This window comes from Monodon monoceros, unplaced genomic scaffold (assembly GCF_005190385.1).
Source record: "Monodon monoceros isolate NGI ecotype Baffin Bay Population unplaced genomic scaffold, NGI_Narwhal_1 Super_Scaffold_8, whole genome shotgun sequence".
NCBI classification, from domain to species: domain Eukaryota; kingdom Metazoa; phylum Chordata; class Mammalia; order Artiodactyla; family Monodontidae; genus Monodon; species Monodon monoceros.
Genome location: NW_021703785.1, coordinates 69,029,367 through 69,050,779, shown reverse-complemented (window position 1 = coordinate 69,050,779; position 21,413 = coordinate 69,029,367). Strand labels below are relative to the sequence as shown.

At 41.7% G+C, this 21,413-nt stretch overlaps 1 protein-coding gene across 1 annotated transcript in view; it reads left to right on the top strand.

Moving 5' to 3' along the window:
• The window catches only part of MTUS2 (microtubule associated scaffold protein 2), a 507,586-nt gene that overhangs the window by 277,167 nt on the left and 209,006 nt on the right, over positions 1–21,413 (top strand). The window lies entirely within an intron of this gene.

Here is a 21,413-nt window from a genome sequence, read left to right as displayed (position 1 = left end):
TAAAGATGCTCGTGCACCGTAAAACTGGATACAAATGCTTACTAACATAAGTGCGTTTCCGACGGAGCCCACCTATCTGGTTTCCTTACTGCCCCTCCATCCTGAGGTCCCTCAAATGGGGCAGGGTATCTGCTCTCAGGTCCTGGTGGCCTAGGTTAGGCTCACACCTTGTATCAGGGCTGACGGGCAGCCTGGAGAAACGGCTGTGAAACCCAGTTGGTCTTCCAGCCCCAGACGGTGATGGAGGTTCTCTTTCCCATTAAGTGTGTGTCTCTTGTGGTTGTTGTTCGTGGTTCTTTGAAACAGCTTTCTATGTTTAGAGACCATTGATTAAAAAGAAAAATCTTTCTAAAACGTGGCAGCCATCCCAGGCTTGCACTTGAGGGAGCAAGGCTTTCTATCTCACTCGTCTTTGCATCAGGAAATAAGATGTTCACTGACTGGTGTTTGACTTTTAGAAATTTGCTGTACCTTCTCCAGTTTTCTCTTCTCCATGTTTAAACTGTGGATTGTGGTGCATATTCTTACAAGGAAATTTGTAAACACAGTCCCTTCATTTAGCCGCAAGACTTGGTCAGTGGGGATGGAGGGTTCTAGCGAATTAAATTTTTGGGTTAACGTAGAGCTCTTTTTGTTCAGGTTCTAGGCAAAAACCTTTCTCCGATGTTTCATTGTACTCCTTTGCCTTATAAATATAGAACACTGGATACAATTAAATCCTGGTTGAGTGAATAAGAATCTTATTGACATAAAAAGCACAGGTAATTGGGCAGAAGTGTGATCTGTTTGAGAACTTCCTCTTCTAAGTGAGCAGTGATGAGACTTGTAGGGTGGGATGGGGAAGACAGAGTAGACCTGATATTCACAGCAGTGGAGGTGAGATCTACAAGTGGCGAGAGTCAAATGGAGGAAAGATAGGGCAGATGGGTTATATCAGTCAGGATTACGTTTGCCTGCATATGACAGAAAATCTAAAATAATTGTGACTTAAGCAAGGCAGAATTAATCTTTCTCTCATGTGAAAGGAATCTGGAGAAATCTGGAGGGCCTGTATGACTTGGTGTTAGGGACTCAAGCTCCTTCTACTATATTTCTCTGCCAACTTCAGTTCAATGCTTTTGCCTCATGGTCCAAGAAGGCTGCTTGAAATCCAGCCATGCTGTCAGCATTCCAGTCAGTAGGAAGGAAGAGGAGCCAAACACAGGCTAGTCCCTTTCTTTTCAAAGCAGTTTCTGAAAGATGCACACTTTAGTTCTGCTTACATTTCAGGCATCAGAATTTAGCTACTTGGTCCTACCTAGCTACAAGGGAGGCTGGGAAGTGTCTTTCTTCTTCCAGGTGACCACATACTCCACTAAAATTATGGGGTTCTAGTACTAAGATGGAAGGAGAAATGCACATGGGGAGACAGCCAGCGGTCTTTGCCATGAGGTTTGGAGACAATGGATGATTGTGGTATCATGGAAACAACACCCGTTAGTAGGAATCTGTGTCTGGAATCTCATGACTGCTTTGCTAGTGCCTCCCTGTGTGACACGGCTGGGCCACTTGACTTTACTGAGCTTCAGCTCTGTCATTTTTAAAGTATAGGTGCAGAACCTGATGCTCTGTAAGGTCACTGCCCCTCAAACATGCTCTGTCTCCTCTCCTCCTGAAAGTGTTTGGTCAAAACAAGACCAAAGTGATTTACGATTCTAGTTATTTAGGGTTCAATACATCAAGGATTTACTCTTGTCCATGTGAATGCTCTTTGGCCTGTGAAGAGAAAAGTCACCCAGCAAATCAAAGCATTTAATAAACTGAACAAAATGGCGTAATGAATTAAAAGATTAGTCAGACCTGATATTTCACGGGGAATTAAATGTTGGCAGTGTCCAGTTCAGCGTCTTCTTCGCTGTAAGATTCTTGGCTCTGACGGAATTTAACATTCTAATTTATTATAATAAGATTCAACTGCACACTCAAGCTTGAAATAGTTCAAGGAGATAAAATTACAAAAAGAACCCTAGGCAGGGGGATTGTTTATCTCAACAAAAATTTGAGTGTCTGCCTACCGCCAGGCACTGCATTAGGGACGTTTCCAGGCTAGTGCAGGGTCCCACACAAGCACACGAGATCAGGTTAAGCTGTGTACAAAGTGGAAGAGGGAAACGGAGGAGGGAGCAGAGTTGTGAGTTCAGATTGGGGCGGGCTGGGTGTGGGATGCGTGTGGGCCACCTACGTGAAAATGTGCAGCAGGGGAGTCGATATGCAGGCAGAGAACTTTGGGGTCGAGTTCAGGGTAAATATGTAGGTTGCGAAATCATCACTGTATGAGTGGTGGACACGAGCTCACCTAGGAAGAAGGCCTGGGCTAGGGACTCAGGATGACAACCTTTAGGGTAGAGAAGAATTAGTGGAGAGAGTTGGGAGGAGCTGACAGGTAGGAGGAAACTCAGGAGATCAGTGCTTCTTAGAAGTCGCTCTATGAGGAGCAGCCCTTGTGTGTGTGTGTGTGTGTGTGTGTGTGTGTGTGTGTGTGTGTGCGCGCGTGCGCACATGCGTGCACACACACACGCGCAAACAATGGTTTTGTTGACCACTGTAAGCACTGTAAAGTGACTAGCATAAAATCGGGGTCATTGCAGCCCTTCATAAGTATGTGTTGACAAAAAGAATGAATGCATAGTGAACAGATGAATGTGTACAAATATAAGTAAGGAATAGAAAGTGTCCATGGGCTTTAGGAACTGAAGGGTACTGTAGGTGCGAGGTGGGGCTAGACACCACTTTGGAGTAGGTGAGCTATGAACAAGGTGTGGGGTGGAGATGTTCTGGGGCAAGAAGGGAAGGTGAGAGATTTAAGGGTCAAACGTAAAGGAGCACATTAGGAAATGAAGCCCTTGTGTGTGCTCGGAACCTGAGGGCAAGGAAGAGGGAAGAGCGTGTTTGAACTCAGAACAACGGTGACCTGCAAGCATTGGCGAGCCTGGGATAGGATGCCGTGGGCAGGAGCAGGGCCAGCTCTGGGGGTGAACGAGCCATGCAGCCACACAGAGCCCGGCTCTCAGCAGGGCCTCACACTTGCTTTCATGTTCTGTTGTCACCATCTTGAAATTTTTAATAATTTTGAAACAAGGGGCCTTGTTTAAAATTTTGCTTTGGGGCTGCAAATGCCATCCCAGCCCTAAGTAAGATCATAGAAATCGTCGAATCACATTTTTCATAGGTTCTCATCCTCATTCTTTCATTCATTCTTTGCTCTAACATACGTGGAATTTGTGCCTACTGTATGCCAGACACCCTTCCGGGCAGTTCATTCTTTGATCTGGGATTTTGTCTGTGTTGGTTGCAAAATAATTGCACCTGTTGATTTTTTATTACAGATTTTTTTCCATGACTTATCTTTCTTTTCTTTACTGATATTTGGTAGAATGTGTTAAAATCAGTATCTCTCTATCCTCAATCTTTACTTCTTAGAGTCAGCCATTCTACTGTAAGGATTTGTCTGTTTGCAAATAAACATCGAGAAAGGATGCTGTTCCTTGGTAAGTTTGAACCTCAAGATATGTAAGTAGCTGAGCTACTTGCTTCAGTTTTCGAGTTTATTTTGTTTTCTCCTTAGGCCTAAATGTTAAGGATCTTAAGGAAATAAATTAAAATTTAAGCACCTGTGTGATGCTAAATGTTTTACATATTGGTTTTACCCTCACATTTTAATTTATTTGCTTATAAAGCTCCAGCTTTTGGTCTATTGCCTATCTATAATTTTCACATGTGAGTGGAAGGACTTAGTAATTGGAGATATTAGGGCCTTCACTACTGTGTTAAATGTCTTCCATTTCCTTAGGAAAAAGTTGTAGTTCATCGTGAATCATTAGGATGGAAATAGCATATTGATTCTCTCCCGAAGAAGGTCAAGATGATGAATTATTTGAACCTTCTGAGAAGATTATGATTGCATTGGTACTGCATTCAAAGAAATTATATGGCTCTTTCCACTTTTATTTTGTGGCTCAAGTACATACATACATACATAACCTTCTTAAACTCCCCTTTGTCTATTTCCTGAAATTGAAATTGCAAAAACCATATCTTTTGCATATATTACTGTCTGCTAGCCTCTGAGGCTTAAACTTAGATTTGAATTGAGATGTTTCTACCTCTCCCCCGTTAGGATGATACTTTCCTGCTCTCTTCAGGGAGTACAGCCTTCTGCACTCCCTTCCCTTTAAGGCAGACTGTAAACTGTGACGTTGTCCTTGCAAAGGCAGCCTGATTTTATTTGATTTTATATTAATTGGAAACATCACACTTACAAGTTAACAGTTGTTTCACTGTCATTTTCCCCTTAAATGAGGCTTTCTTTACTTGATTGGAAAATGTGCTTCATTGATCCCAGATGTTTCCATGCTGCCTGGACATACAGTGATATGCCTGCACCATTTATTTTGCATAATGTGACATCTTGCATGTTTGGGTGCACTCTTAATGTATTCTGTTTACCTCTGAGCTTATCAAGAAACCAATTTCCTGACAACAAATGAAGGAGGGTCCAGTGGTAGTTTGCACATTTCTATTTACTGTTTTACCCTTGAGAAATCCTTCACACTGCTTAAGCCTCAACATTTAAAATAACCAGTGAGCCATCAGAGGCAGAACAGTAGCTGGCATGCTCTATTCATTAGTGCTTCATGGTTGTCCATATTGAGTTATGGAATTTGAAAGCATTTCATTCCATGGAAACAAGGTTAGGTTTGAACTGTAAAAAGGAGTGATACACGAATAAAAGATTAGCCAAACTTCATTCTGTTTGCATTCTAAAATTACTCTCGATTTGCCTAATAAATATATTGCCCTCCACTGACTAGGGACTTTGTTGTCCAACTTGGTTTGCAGCAAATTACAGTTTTCTCCTGACACCCCCCTGGTCACGTGCACAGGAATTTCCCTTCTGCATAGTATTGCAGACCTTGGGTGGAATAAATTGAAGGGCTGATTCCTTTGTCCCAGGGGGGCAGATGGCGATTATTTATGGTCAGTATTTCATGAAAATTAAAGTCCCTGCTGTTTATGTTTTATAAGGATTAACTATTTGCAGAGTAAATGTGAAATGCTGAACTGTGTCTGGCCAGCCTCTTTCTAGCCCCTAAATTGAAGCAGCTCACTCTTCCTCGGCTGACAGTCATCCAGCCTCTTCATGCCTCAATTATATTTTCAGCCAATAATATGTTCATAAATCAAATGGATAGTTTGAATCTGAGTAGAATGTTTAAGTCTTATGTGTATCCAGCACCTGAGAATCGTATTTTTGAGGTTCTTAACATATCGTTGTTTAGTGCTGTTTTTAGAAATTTTACATTCTTTTATTACAAGCTGAAAAGGATTTGAAACAGAAAAATTGACACTGAAGTCCAGTATTACTTATACATTGTAAAGATAAAGTCTAAATTCTTTCTTTGAGTGATGAACGCCGATTATAAGACTATGCCTCTTATTTTCAGGATGCAAAGACTAATGGACAGTAAAGCATAATTATTTATGGATGATTGTAAAGGAAAGGGGTTTGATTCCACTGACCCCCAGGGGAGGTGGATATGCTGTCCCTCCCTCCATAATTATAGTTATTTCCACTTGAAACTTCCATAGGCAGTTAACAGAGGAGAAAATGACAATACCCCATTGCAATAGCCATTAGACAACGTGTGTTCTCCACTTGATATATGTGCTGGAAAAAAAATCGCTTTAGGATGGTAACAAAGGAAGCAGCCTGTGTAGGTATCTGTCATGTGTACAGACTGTCGATGACCTTGGGGAGCATTTTGGCTTGGAGGGCTACAGTATTTTGAGTGCTTGGTTAGATTGCTGGATATATTGAATTCACTAATGATTGCCTTTGAGCAAGACAGTTAAGTGTAGCTAACAGAAATAGACCTTTGGCTTTACGTGCCCATGGCCACCAATTGCTGTCTGGAAGTACAAAGCTCAATTATGCAGGGTCTCAAAAATATGCTTTTTTGGTTTTTTTTCTTGAAACTTACAACAGAGATTTGCTTGAATCCTGGTGTGGCTGATGAGCATTTACTTAAATATCATACATATTTTAAATATATAATTTATGTAAACATTCAGGTACAACTGTAACAGAGACAGATTTACCCAACAGCCTCATGTATTTGTATGTTCTCTTTATATATTTAGTGGGTTTCAATTTACAATCCCGACTTGGTCATGAAGAGAGTCATATTTTTCTTCATTTTTCCATAGCTGAACTGTGTCATTCATTGTCTGTTCTCTTGGTGCAAGTGGTACATAGTACTGTTTCCAGGGCTGGGTGAGCTCTCGAGTTGGCTGGGCCATCTCCATATCTCGGCTTTCACTGGCACTACTGCTTTCCTGAGATCCTCCTTATTTATTTTCTCTCCGAGCTTCTGCTAACGGGTCCCCATGCCCTACATCGTGGCTGTCCCCAGTAGGCATGTGGCTCTTGACTCTCAGCTGTCTTCTGTTTACCTTACCTTACCTTAAATTGTGGGAACACTTTCAGATCTCTTCCATGCCCAAATACCTGGGCAGGGAGCCATGATGGGTCCTCTCACCTTAAGATTTGCCCAGATGTCTTCCTCACTCTCCTTATGGCCACCATGTTGGGGCAGAGAGCAGGTTTGAGGGGAAAACCAGAAGTTCACTTTTAAACATCTTACATTTGGGATGCTAATAGACATGCAGGTAGAGTTGGCAGTTGAATATGCACGTCTGGAGTTCAGGGGAGAGGTCTGGACTCTAGATAAGAATTTGGAAGTCATTAGCCTTTAGGTCATACTGACAGCTATGAGCCTGGATCAGACCACAAAGAGAGTAAATGTAGATAGAAAAGTGAGGAGAGAAGGTGGATTCATTTAAAGGAAGGAAAGAAACCTGAAAAGCTACTGTAAATAATGATCATAATTTAAAGGAAATCATTACAGGCTCTAAGCCTGGGTGGGATGTTAATGCAAAGGATTGTTTAACATGGGCTCATGTAGTAAGTTACAAAGAAATGGTATGGAAGTGGAAAGAAACCTGTAAACTTAAATGTAAAGGGGGTTACGATTTTCATAGATCAATTACTGGCCTGAATTTTGTCAAAAGGTATTGTTTGAGGCAATGCCACTGGAAATACTTAGCAGGAACTGTGGTAATAACCATGGAGAGGTTCTTCCTTAGAGGAGAGAGACAGAAGCACCCATCTGGATGGCTGAGGAAGGGGTTTTCAGTTGAGTCTCCTAAAATTCTTATACCTACTCTAAGCAAACTAAATATTATACAGTGATGCTAGGCGTCCTCAACCCAGGGGAAAAAAAGCACAGAAAGTAAATATCTTTCTCAAACAACTGAAAACAAACTTTGAAAATTTGATTATTTTTAAAATTTTTATTTGGAAAATCTGAAAGTACATTTGATTTGCACTGTGATTCCAGTAGGTACATTGTTGCTTCAAATTGTACCTATGATTTCTGATTTCACTTAGGTTTCCAGATTTTCTGGTTTATCTCACTTGTTATATAAAAACAGCTAGGTCCTTTCCTTTGAAAATACCTGTAGGAATTTTTTCCTCAGACTGAGGAGAAATTTTATGGGTGGACCATAAGTAAACTCTTTAAAAATTAGTCAACAGTTGCTGTGTTCTTAGGCATCAATACTGTGTAGGTGTGTGAGGTGAAAATACTTTATGCAAAAATAGGAACAAAAAATATGTTAAATGAAGAGAAAGCTTTCTCAGTCCTAAATTTGGTTGATTAACTATTTTGTCTTTGGTTGGTTTCCAAATGAAGATGTTCTTTTAAAAAGAAAAGTGGTGTTTAATGACTTTGAATACTTCTCTGTAAAACCCTCTTCCAAGGGGGTTGAATAATTTATGAGTCTTTAATATTGGAGAGGGAAGTTATTCCTCGAAGGCTGGCTTTTCATAACCACTTTGCCATGGCTGATTGATCTCTCTACTCACAAGGCTACACCCGCACGAAGCACACAACCCCGTGGTCACTGAACTCCAGTACTGAGCACATAAGAAGAGGCTCACAATGACACAGACACATACACAACCTTAATTTTAGTGTATTAGAAAAAAACAAACATCCCTGAGATAAAGAAAGAGAAGTGGGATGTAGGGCAAAGACAGAAGTTGTGTTTCACTAAAAGCAAATTAAGTTGCAGCCCTACTGTGGTAAGTCTGCAGGTGTTTAATTTCACTCACTTTGGAATTGAAGTGCCTGAAATGTTTCCTGAGAGGTTGGACTTGCATGGGTATCCATGGCCATACGCCTGTATCTTCAGATAAATCTGCAGCATTTCACACAGTAGTTCATGGTCTATTTTCTGTTTTCTTTAAGCTTTTGATTATACCAACTCATCATTTTGCTCCAGGTCAGGGGTCACTGACCAGCCTGTGTACTGGCTTTCCATGAGTCCAGTGGCCTTCTCTGGTTCAGTCCATTATGAACAGGGATACTGGGTTGTTCACATAATATTAGATTTGGCTACTGTTGGTGGGACAGTGCCCTGTGAGATGTCTCAGGGTAGGTCTTCTGACCTTATTGGTACACTCATGTCCTGGTCTTCTGATAAAAGTATAATTTTCCATAAATGATGTTCTCCTCAATATACAGATATTCATAACAGGACTTGTGAGCCTGATTGAAAAGAGACTTTACTTATATCCACTTGATTTTTAGCCTACCCATTTTAGTATCTCCTCGAAAAAATTGTTACCTTTCCTAGGATTGAACTCTCTTCCCTCTTGTATAGGCCATATCTGGAAGGTCCTAAAATCTTCCAGGCACTTTGATTCCAAAATGGAAAAGTGATTTGAGGCAGAGGGTAACAGTTGTGCAAACAATGGGCTAACCAGAAAGTTTAAAAAAGTTGGGGAATGAGGTATCCACGGGGGGCTTGGAAAAGCTCTGATATGTTCCTGGTAATCTAGAAGGCCATGCTCATACTTAGGTCTGTGTATATTCCCAGGGCTGTGTGCATGCTCATGGAAGACCTGAGGAGGCCCTAAGCTCTCACCTCTGGCTGAACTTGAGGCGTTAGGCAAGCAGGAAGCAAAGGCTGAGGTGGAGTGTAAACTGCCTGGCTGAGTATTGAAGGCATGTGCCAACAGCACAGAGCCACTCAGCAAAGACAGGAGACTTCTTAGTTCCAGGCATTTAAGGCAATCTGTGTTCAATCATTAGCTGTCTGCTAAGATAATAGACCAGAGACTTCAGTGGCTATACCTGACAAATGAATATAGACTTTACAGAATTCATTCGGAGAAGTCACTATACAAGCAACAACAAAAATAAACCTTGGGGAAAGAGGAAAGTCTGATTTCCAAGCTTGCCAAATTATATCATTTGAGATGCTCAGTTTTCAACAAAAATTAATGAGATACACAAAGAATTAAGAAAGTATGGCCAAACACAGGATGGAGGGGGCTGCACAGGGGAAGAGACAGTCAATGGAAACTGTCCCAGAGAAAGCCCATACCTTGGATATATTAGCAAAAACTTTAAAGCAGATGTTTTAAATATATTCAAAGAATGAAGGGAAACCATGTCTAAATAAATAAAGTATGAGAAAAATGCCTTGGCCAAATATAAAATACCAAAAAAGAGATAGCAGTTACAAAAAAGAATTAAATAGAAATTCTGGAATTGAAAAAGTACAGTAACTGAAATGAAAAATTCACTAGAGGGGCTCAACAGCAGATTTGAGCAAGCAGAAGAATCACATAACCCGAAGATAGATCATTAAGATCATCCAGTTGGAGGAACACAGAGAAAAAAGAATGAAAATAAACGAAGAGTCTCAGAAACCTGTGAGACATCATCAAACATAATGACATATGCATAATGGAAGTTCCAGAAAGAGAGGAGAAGAAGGGGAAGAAAGAACACTGATGAAATAATGGCTGAAAACTTCCCAGATTTGATTAAAAGTTTGAATCTACACATCAGAGAAACCCAACAAACTCCCAGTAGGGTAAACTCAAAGAGAATTATCTTAGACACATCAGAATTAAACTGTCAAAATCCAAAGATAAAGAGAGAATCTTGAATAGAGAAGAAAGTTGTCAGAAATTCAAGCGATCCTCAGAAATATTAACAGACTGTTGAGGCCAGAAAGCAGTGGATGACATAGTCAAAGTGCTCAAAGAAAAAAAATGTAAGCCCAAAATTCTATGTCCAGCAAAACTATGCTCCAATAATGAGGGAGAAATTAAACATCCCCACCTTAACAAAACCATCACTATGAGATCTTCCCTATAAGAAATACTAAAAAGAGTCCTTCAGTAAAAGAAATGACAAGGGGATTAATATAGTAAACTAGGCAATAGCTATATATTTAACACAAAAGAAAGCAGTCAGTAATGGAGGAAGAAAGGAATAAAAAGGATATAAGTAATATAGAAAACAAATAGCAAAATGGCAAACACAAATTCTGCCTTATCAATAATCATATTAAATCAAATGAATTAAACATTCCAATTAAAAGGCAGAGAGGTGAACACTGGATTAAAAAAAAAACTGTATCCAATTGTATGCTATGTACAAGAGACACACTTTAGATTTAATTTAGACACAAATAGGTGAAAATAAAAGAATGGAAAAAGATATACTGTACAAACAATATACAAAAGGGAACTAGAATCTGTACGTTAATATCAGACAAAATAGATCTGAAGATAAAAATTGTTACTAGAAACAAAGAAGAATAACATGATAAAAGATTAATCTATTGAGATTACATAGCAATTATACACATATATGCACCAAACAACTGAGACCCAAAATACATGAAGCAAAAATTGAAAGAATTGAAGAGAGAAATAGAGAATTCAACAATAATAGTTAAAAACTTCAACACTCCACTTTGAATAATATATAGAGCACCTAGGGAGAAGATCAATAAGAAAATGGAAAACTTTAACAATATTATAAATCAACTAGACCTAATAGACTTCTTTTTTTTTTTTGCTGTGCATGGGCCTCTCACTGTTGTGGCCTCTCCCGTTGCGGAGCACAGGCTCCGGACGCGCAGGCTCAGCAGCCATGGCTCACGGGCCCAGCCGCTCTCCGGCATGTGGGATCTTCCCGGACCGGGGCACGAACCCGCGTCCCCTGCATCGGCAGGCGGACGCTCTACCACTGCGCCACCAGGGAAGCCCAGACCTAATAGACTTCTGTGGGACACTCAACTAACTAGTAGCAGAACATACATTCTTCCCAAGTGCACATGAAACATTCTCCAGGACAGACCATATATTAGGCCATAAAACAAGGCTCAGTGAATTTAAAAGGATTGAAATTATACAAACTATGTTATTCAATGGCGGTGGAATAAAATTAGGAATAAACAAGTGAAAGAAATTTGGGAAATAAAAAACACACTCCAAAATAACCAATGAGTCAAAGAAGAATCCCAAGAGAAAAATTGAAAAATACTTTGAGGTGAATGAAAATGAAAACATAACATGCCAAAACTTATGGGATACAACTAAAGTGGTGACTAGACGGAAATTTATAGCTGTGGATGCATATGTTAAATTATATGAGAGATCTCAAATCAGGAATCTTCCATGCTTAGAAAAAGAAGATGAGACAAAACCCAATGCAAGCATAAGGAAGGAAACAAGATTAGAGAGGAAGTAAATAAATAGAGAACAGAAAAATAATAGAGAAAATCAATGAAACCACAAGTTCTTAAAAAATCAACAAAATTGAAAAATACGAAAAAAGAGAGAAGACTCAAATTACTAAAGTCAGTAATGAAAGAGGGGAGGGACATTACTACCAACTTTAGAGAAATAAAAAGGATTATAAGGGGATACTATGACCAATTGTATACCAAGAAATTAGATGATGTGGATGAAAGGGACACATTCCTAGAAATAAAACTGCTTTGAGCATTAAATGGGATGTTTGTAGGGCTATTATTATAGGTATTGGCCAATAGTTATTGCTAAATAGATGTTAGTTACTGTTAAACACATAGACTTATTCATTCCTATCCATCCTTAATGTCATAAATTCAGAAACATTTCCGTAAAGATACCTCACTTTCCATTGCAGATTACTTTACCTGTTACATTACCAAAATTAATGTAATTTAGTTTAATTTTTGGACCAGGGTAGGTTCTGACCTATGTTTGGAGACTCAGTTCCACAGGCTGCAGCATCGTCGTTTTCTTGCTTCTGGTGTCTGCCCCGTGGTGGGTGAGGCTGGTCTAGAGGCTTGTGCAGGCTTCCTGGTGGGAGGGGCTGGTGCCTGCCCACTGGTGGGTGGAGCTGGGTCTTGGCCCTCTGGTGGGCAGGGCCGTGCCACAGGGCACGTCTGGAGGTGACTGTGGGCTCGGGAAGTCTCTAGGCAGTCTGTGTGTTGATGCGTGGGGCTGTGTTCCCGCCCTGTGGGTTGCTTGGCCTGAGGTGTCCCCGTGCTGGAGCCTGCAGGCTGTTCGGCGGGGCCAGGTCTCAGCGCCAAGGACCCAGGCTGTCTGCCTCCAGCCTGAGTTCACTCACCTCTAGATGGACACTCCCCATTATGTCCAGCACCAGCTTTATGACCCCAGAGAGAGCCAAAGCTGCCCCCCACCTCCCCAGGAGACCCTCCAAGACCAGCAGGTAGGTCTGGCCCAGGCTCCCGTGGAGTCACTGCTTTTACCCCGGGTCCTGGTGCCTGTGAGACCTTGTGTGCGCCCTCCGAGAGTGGAGTCTCTGTTTCCCCTAGTCCTGTGCAGTTCCTGTGATCAAGCCCCGCTGGCCTTCAAATGCTCTGAGGGCTTCTCCTCCTGAGGCCGGACCCCTAGGCTGAGACTTATGAGCTCAGAAGCCCACGAACGCCATACTCAAGTTTTTATACCTCCGACTGTTTTAAACATAGCCCAGATAAGCGGACTTTTAGCCATCTGTAGCCTGCCTGCTTTCCATGCACGGTAAAACTGGACCCAGTATCTGCAAGCCACAGGTAAGATAAGCCACGGGCTCTAAGGACCCCAAGCTGCTGCTGCCCTTTGGAGCACTCAGACCCGGAGACTCCTGCCACACTGCTGAGCAACGTCACCAAGTGTCCTCTCCTGTTCCTCTCTCCCCCGGGAGTCCCCTGGCCTTCCTTTCCTTCTGAGTAGCAAGCCAGTGTGGTAGCCTCTGGACCAGCCTAGGCTGTGAGGGACTTCCCCTGCACGCAAGCCGTCAAAGCATCATCCAGTAACGCTTATGTGTGCTACTGCCACCTGTGGTCATATCTTTCCTTGCTCAGCCCTGAAATTCCTCGAATCCCCTACACAGGCACCATGGGGGTAAACGGACAACATGTAGATTCTGGAAGTCAGAAAACATTAGAAAGAGAAGCACCGCTGGCCAGATCAGATGCAGCTCAGCTCTGAGCCTGGGAAGCACCTGAGTCCGGCAGCCCAGAACTCAGGATCCTGCTCGGGATGCGGGTAGTGTGGAGGTCCTGGAGTCCCCAGGGGCCCTCACACCAGCCTGGGGTGCTCGGCTGACTTGTCAATTACAGGTTCACCTCATCTCTAGAAGGTGTGGCACTCGGGATCACGGGAAAGAATGTTCAGGACTTTCACAAGCGTTAGGTTCAAGAAGTTCATCATTGGGAACTTCTTAGAAACTTCTTCAGAGGCTAGAAAGCCAAAAGTAATTTGTTTTGTTACGGAGATCTTTTTTGTTCCTAAGGAAGAGACGATTACAATTTTTAGTATTTATCTCACTCCGTGGAGAGACAGCCTCCCATGTGTTAAATTCTCATAACAGTTCTTCATGTTATCGTCACAATATTAAGGCTATAAAGCTATCTTTGTTTTAGTTAAGTCATTAAAACTGGCAATATCCACTTAGGGTAAAAATCATTTTCTCTAGCCCAGGCGAGGGGACCCTTAAAGAAATTCACTGGAGGGGGAAAAAAAAAAAAGAGAGATTTTTTTTCTCCTGTAATTACTTAACTTGCCAATTTACTTGATTAATCTTTTGCTCTTTTATGTAGCCCAACCACATGTCTTTTTGTTTGTTTTCCTTTATTACACTTAAAATATAATTTATTGCCCATTGGATTAAGCTGGGAAGCACCATCTCACAGCTGAAGTGGACCCCAAGCAGTCGCTCTTATGGAAGGAGGGGACAGTGTCTTCAGTGATTAATCCTCGAGGGTCCACCTATTGTTTCTTCTCCCATGTGCTCTAGTAATAAGAAAAGTAACATCGTGACGGCTGACACAATATGGCACTTACGTTAATATGTGCTTTTCACATATTAACTCAATATTTATGCCACCCATGAGTGAAGTACTTCTTTTAAATTTGAAGGATAGTTGATTTACAATATTCTGTTAGTTTCAGGTGTACAGCAAAGTGATTTGGTGATACATATATATATGTGTGTGTGTGTGTGTGTATCTATATATCTATATTCTTTTTCTTCTATGCTTTTCCATTATAGGTTACTACAAGGTATTGAATATATTTCCCTGTGCTATACAGTAAACTCTTGTTGTTTATCTATTGAGTTAAATACTATTTGAACCCCATTATTCAGGTGGGAAAACCAAGGCAAAGAAAAATGCCTAGATTTATAAAGCTAGCAAGTGGTAGAGTTGAGATTCAAACCCAGGTCATCTGGCTCCAGAATCCATGGTCCACATGCTCGGCCACCTCTGCTAAGCCCCAGGCTGTGGAGGTGGTCAGAACACTCATGTGTCTTGGAATTGGTTTGACCTCACTGTGGCCTTGACAGACTCCCAGGAGAGCTCAGGGGCCTATGGGTAGTAGGCACAGGCGAGCACGAGAAGCTGCATTGATTGGACGCAGCAGTTCAGTGCTCCTGGATAGAGAGGATGAACTTGCTTGGCATTTTTTCCTAGTTAACTGTGCTCTCGTTCTCAAGCTAGAGCACTCCGTGTGTGTAACTTAGTGCCTTGTCATTCCAGCACTTTGGAGGTTATCAGAGTAACAGTGTCGTGGCACTCTATCAGCCAAGGGCTGCTTCCCAGGCATTTCTGGACCGTGAAACCTTGCCCACAGTTAGCCTGGGGGCATTTACATCATCACCATAGTGGACTCTGGTGACTGTGTGTTTTCCCCTTTTAATTCAAACAGCCAGGTGTGAGTGATTTGCTCTGAGAATATATCGGCATAGCCATGTCATTACAGAAGGGCTCTCTGGAACCCTGTGCAGAGAAGCGGGAGCATCATCTACAGCTGCCACGTGGCCGGATGTCGGGGCCTAGAGGTTTTGGTCCTGGGCATCCTCAGACCCGTTGCTCCGGAGTCTCAGCGTGCCTCAGCATGTCCAGGTCGTAATCATTGTTAGTCGTACTGTTGTTGGAGGTTCAGAAATCCAGTCTGAGTTTGAGGGTGACTCTTTAGACAGTGATGAGCAGTAGGAAATGGGAAAACGTCACAGGGAATCTCAGTCTCTTGCTGGCTTCAACATTCCGTGGCTGGCATTAGAATTTCCAAGATATCAATGTGTTTTTGTTTTTGCCTCGTTTGCATAATTGGCTCAGAGGGAATCTGATTTATGAGGAGAAGTACAGGTATAAGAACAGTGATGAGGGCTTCCCTGGTGGCGCAGTGGTTGAGAGTCCGCCTGCCGATGCCGGGGACACGGGTTCACGCCCCGGTCCGGGAAGATCCCACATGCTGGGCCCGTGAGCCATGGCCGCTGAGCCTGCGCGTCCGGAGCCTGTGCTCTGCAACGGGAAAGGCCACAACAGTGAGAGGCCCACGTACCGCAAAAAAAAACCCCACAAAAAACAATAAAAAGAAAGAAGAGTGATGAGAAGCACTTGTTAAGGAGAGAGGTGATAATTAACTCTTGTCTCCCTGGGTACCAGCATAACTGAGATTTTGACATCCTGGCAGCTAGGGAATGAGCCTGTGTTCTCTATGCTTCTGGAAGCTCTTTTGCAGTGTTTGTGAAGAAGGCTAACTAATGTGCAAATGGTGGGCTGAGGACTGGGGGGTATCTGGGCTGCTGTGCCCAAGAGACCACAGCTGGACTGAGCTGGCGCTGAACAACGTCACTCAACGGTTGATGATCCTGGGAAATCCTGGGGGTGGGGCTAGGTGTCAACCTACTGCTCCCTGATCACGAGAGCCTTCATATTCAGACCTGAAAAGAAAGGGCAATAGCTCAGGGTACATTTTCCCTGAGTGTCTCTCTGACTTTTTTGAATGGGTGTGGTTGTACAGTAATGACTGTGAAATCACATAAGCACCAGTTTCTTGTACCGGCCCCTTTAGCATAGCGAAGTCTCCAGGGCCTTGCAGAGTAGGGCTTTGTACGGCATCTGCAAAGAAATATGTCAGTGACGTGGTGAGTATAATGCAGTGAGTTATTTCCCAAGCGGTAAATAAAGCTGGGAAGAGCTGTGAACAGCCCGCAAGTCCATAAGGATGTCATAAATCTCAAAATTTGCTTTGTGTCAAAATATTTTATTGAAGCATTGATGGTACTTGGGCAAAATTTAATGAGTAGTAAATCAGTCAAATTAAGTGGTTACAGTTTGTGTGTATATGCTCATAAACTTCATCTAGGTCTTAAATGTTTTGTTCAAGTTTTCTGAGACTGGGATTTAGTGAGATCATGCTTGGGAAAAGGTCGAGGTTAGTAAGTATACGGAATAATAGGTGTGTAATTGTGTTCAAGGCATGAAACCTGCTTGTTAAAAAAGCTAGCCATGTCTCATTTGCCATACTCCACTTGAAATTTCAGTCGTTTGTTTTTAAACCCAAACTGGTGCATTATCTCTGAGGCCATAGTCAAGCTGCCTACAGAACACTTAGGAATGGCACTCTGTGTTTTAAATTTATTAATCCCAGAGTGGTTGAAAAGCAGACATGGTAAATTAAGATGTAAGACAGACAGTAGGATGCCTTTGGTGTGAGAGGAAGAGGTGGGGGAGAAGATATCATGGAAGTACTGGAAGAGAAGATATAACCAAAAGATGCATTTCGTATTTTCATCCAGGATTAATTCACTGGGGAGACTGAATCAATAGCATAAGTTTACATATTAGACCAATGAGCAGAACATTGAAAATGGATTATTTCCAGCCTTCTGACTGCAGAAGTCATGTTAATATAACTTGAAGATGTAAAAAATTAATAAACAGAAACCTCAATTAAATGGAGTTGGGGGTCCAGAAGAGGGAGCTCTCAGGACCCGTGAAGCTCCTCTGCTTTCCTTTTCCCTTTTCAGCCAACGAAAAGCCATGGACTGTTTGACTTTAGCCCTCCCAATTTCCTTTCCCCTCTATAAAATTCTTCTCCTTCCCTTGCCATGTGGGGACTTGCACATGACTCGCCATGGTTGCAGACCCTGAATTGCAATTCTCTTCTGATCCTGAATAAACCCATCTTTGCTCTAGAAATATCTGGCAGTCAGTTTGTTTCAGGTCAGCAGAGATCTCTTTGCGGTTGCTAAACAATGCAGGAGCTGATAGGAGACTGATACTCCTTGGGTATAATTCTTGTTTTCTCAGGCAGTGATGTGGAGTACTGAGTCAGGGAAAACTAGAAAGGGGGAAAGTAGTAGAGCTCACCATTCAATTCCGTTAAGCACTCCTGGGCCAGGCATTGTATTAAGTCTTAAGAGGTACAATAGTTAATAGGTCACAGCTCTTGGATTGGTGTTGAAAGATACACAGAGTGTCATCTTCCAAAAGAGAGGAGAGTTGAAAGCCCTATGGGGGGGAAAGCCCTATGGAAGGGTTCTCAGCTCAGCCTGGCCCGGTCAGGAGGGTCATCCCGGTGAAGGTGGGGCCTGCGCAGTTGTCGGGGGAGTGCTTCATGAGGGGAAGCAACCTAAGCAAAAAAAAAAAAAAACAGAAGCAAAAAGCAGTGTGATGTGTTCAAGGAACTAAAAGAAATGTGTATTTTGGAAGCATCAAAGGGGGTGGGGCACTGAGAGGTAAGCCTGGCAATGGATTCCTGGGCTGCATCAAGGAAGGCCTGTGCACTTGCTCCGGAGTCTGAAGGTGGCACCTTTGAAGGTGACTGACGTGAACAGATGGGTGTTTTACAGAGATGGCTCTGGCAGCAGGGAAGGGAGGAAGATGAATTTGAGAATCACAGAGGCTGTCCAGATAACCAAGCTGAGATGACGCAGGCTTCAAGTCCTGCAGATGTTACAGAAAGATGTGCACACCTACATTTTGTGGATTTCTTTAGTCTATTTTTTAAAAATATTTCTTTCTTTCTTTATTTTGGCTGTGTGGGGTCTTGTTTGGGCTCCTCTCTCTCTAGTTATGGCACACGCGGGCTTCAGAGCATGTGGGCTCTGTAGTTGCCGTGCATGGGCTCTCTAGTTGAGGCACACGGGCTCAGTAGTTGTGGCTCACGGGCTTAGTTGCCCTGCAGCATGCAGGATCTTAGTTCCCGACCAGGGATCGAACCCGTGTCCCCTGCACTGGAGGGCGGACTCTTAACCACTGGACCATTAGGGAAGTCCCTAGTCTATTTTTTTTTTTTAAAGTAAGAGCTGTTGTAAACACGGAGAAAAGCATAGGAAGTAATACAAACATCCATCTTCCAACCACAAAGGTTTAACAGGTATTAATATTTAACGTAATTTGATTGTTAAGGAGATAAAACATTACAGTTTAGTTAGATTTTCCTGTGAACCTCTCCTCAGTCTGTCTCCTCCTCATATGAATTTGGTACTTATTATTCCATTGCGTGTGTTTTATATTTTGCTACACATATTTGTACCTACACCTAAAATACAGTAATTTTTTTACATATCTTACATTTTTACGTCAATGTTATCAAACTATATGTAATATTCCATAACTTTTTCCATTCTCCTTTTTTTTTTAAGTTTACGGTGTACAGCATGATGATTTTTTCCCCCTTTATTTACTTATTTTTAATTGAAGTTTAGTTGATTTACAGTGTTGTGTTAGTTTCAGGTGTACAGCAAAGTGATTCAGTTACACACACACACACACACATATATATATAAATCTATTCTTTTTCAGATTCTTTTCCTTTATAGGTTATTACAAGATATTGAGTATAGTTCTCTGTGATATACATAGACCCTTGTTGGTTATCTGTTTTATATGTAGTAGTGTGTATGTGTTAATCCCAAACTCCTATTTTATCGCTTCCCCCTTTCCACTTTGGGAACCATCAGTTTGTCTTCTATGTCTGTGAGTCTATTTCTGTTTAATAAATAAGTTCATTAGTATCAGTTTTCTAGATTCCACATACAACTGATGTCATATGATATTTGTCTTTCTCTGTCTGACTTACTTCACTGCCATTATCTTTTAAATATGTCCATGTTGATACATCATTTAGCTTGAGCTTTTCCTGACAACTATTATACAGTGTTGTGGTGTGTACTACAATGTGTATATTTGTACTGTTGATGAACACATTGTTTATTTCACTTTAGACTATTTCTAGCAGCGGGCTCTGAGCAGCTGTCACAGCCTATCTCACCGAGGGTCCCCTGGAGAATTAAGCCCTAATGCCCCAAATCACCCATTATTTGTATGAATTAATTTCTTGCCTACGCATCTAGAACTGTGCTAGTTATGTAACCTGTGCCCCCAGCAATGGAAGCGTGGAGCCTTAACCACCGGACCGCTCCTTGGGAGTTTTGAGAAGATAATCCTCCAGTCATTACGGTTCAGATGAGAACCACTTGTTGAGAAAATCTCTGAGTAGAATTGCTGGGTGTGTCATAAGGTATGTGCATAGTTCTTCTTTCAACCAGGTGTGGGCAAAGGCCCTTCAAAGTGATGCTCCAATTCGCTGTATAAAAAGACTGTTCCCCATCTTTGCCAATAGTTGTCGCTGTCAGATTTTTCTGTCTTCGCCAACTGAGGGGCATTAATAGTATTGTAACGTTTTAATTTTCATTTTCCTAATTATTAGTCTGTGTGAGCACCTTTTTTGAATATAATTTTTGTGACTGGATTTCTTCTACTAATTGCTGATTTATATGCTTTCCATTTTTCTATTCAGGTATTGCCTTTTCCTTATTTTATTCTTATACATTCTGGTTACCAATCCTTGGTTCATTATACGAATATCAGATATATTTTAAACTTACTTATGGCATCTGTTTTGGACACAGGTTTTTCACTTTAATTTAATTTTAAACAGATTTATCAATCTTTTTCCTTTATGGTTTGTGCTCTTTGTGTTTCATGAGAAATTCTTTCCTACCCATGCTTTTCCCCCAGTATATTTCTCTAAAGATTTAAAAATTCACTTTTCATACTATAGTTTTTATTCCTCCTGCAACTGATCAGTTGATTTTTTTGGGGGGGGAGGTATGCGGGCCTCTCACTGTCGTGGCCTCTCCCGTTGCGGAGCACAGGCTCTGGACGCGCAGGCTCAGCGGCCATGGCTCACGGGCCCAGCCGCTCCGCGGCACGTGGGATCTTCCCGGACCGGGGCACGAACCCGCGTCCCCTGCATCGGCAGGTGGACTCTCAACTACTGCGCCACCAGGGAAGCCCCTGATCAGTTGATTTTTATGTGTAGCATGAGGTAGAGGTCTCATTTCATTTTGTTCTTCAGAGATAACCAGGGGCCCAGGAACTACTTATTAAACAGTCTTTGCACATGGCCAGGGTTCACCCCCATCTCCTTGCTTTTAAATGTGTCTAGGATTGTTTCTGAGCTCTCTGCTCTGCTGCATTCTGTTTGTCTCTGTGTCAGCACTGCACTGTCTTAATTACAATAGCTTTACCCTACGTTTTGAGATGTGGCAGGGAAATTTCTCTCTTTATCATTATCTTGCCTATTCTTGGACCTTTGTTCTTACATATGAAGTCTAAAGTCAGTTTGTTTAGCTAAAAAGTAAAATTCTTAGGATTTTTTATTATAATTATTCTTTGAGTTAATAGAATAATTTGGGGAGAACTAATATTTATAGTATTGTTTTCTTTTCGTGAATATGCTCTATCTTTGCATATATTCAGGTGTTCTTTTGTGTCTCTCAGTAGCACTTTGTAATTTATTGATACTTCAAAAAGACCCGTCACATCTTCTGTATGATTTAGTCCTGGGTGCCTTGTAACTTCCTAGCTGTTATCTCTTCAAATGTTTCTCCTGCTCTTCATCTATCTCCTGGGTCGCTTAACTGTTCATCTTACGTTGCTGCTTCGTGGGTGAATTCTGCAGAGCCCTCTTCTAATTCACTAAATCTTGCTTCCACCATCCAGTCTAGAGTTCATCCCACCTGGACTGTTTTTATTTATTTAAATGACTGTATCTTCCATTTCCAGACATTCTAGTTATTTCTCTCTGGATCTATATGTTGTTACATTTCTTCCTGTTTTCATTCCATAAGGTCTTGGTGGTTTGTTTTTTTTTAATGGGTGTATTTTATTTCTCTGAGTATCCTAAACATACTTATTTTAAAATCTTTGTCAGACTA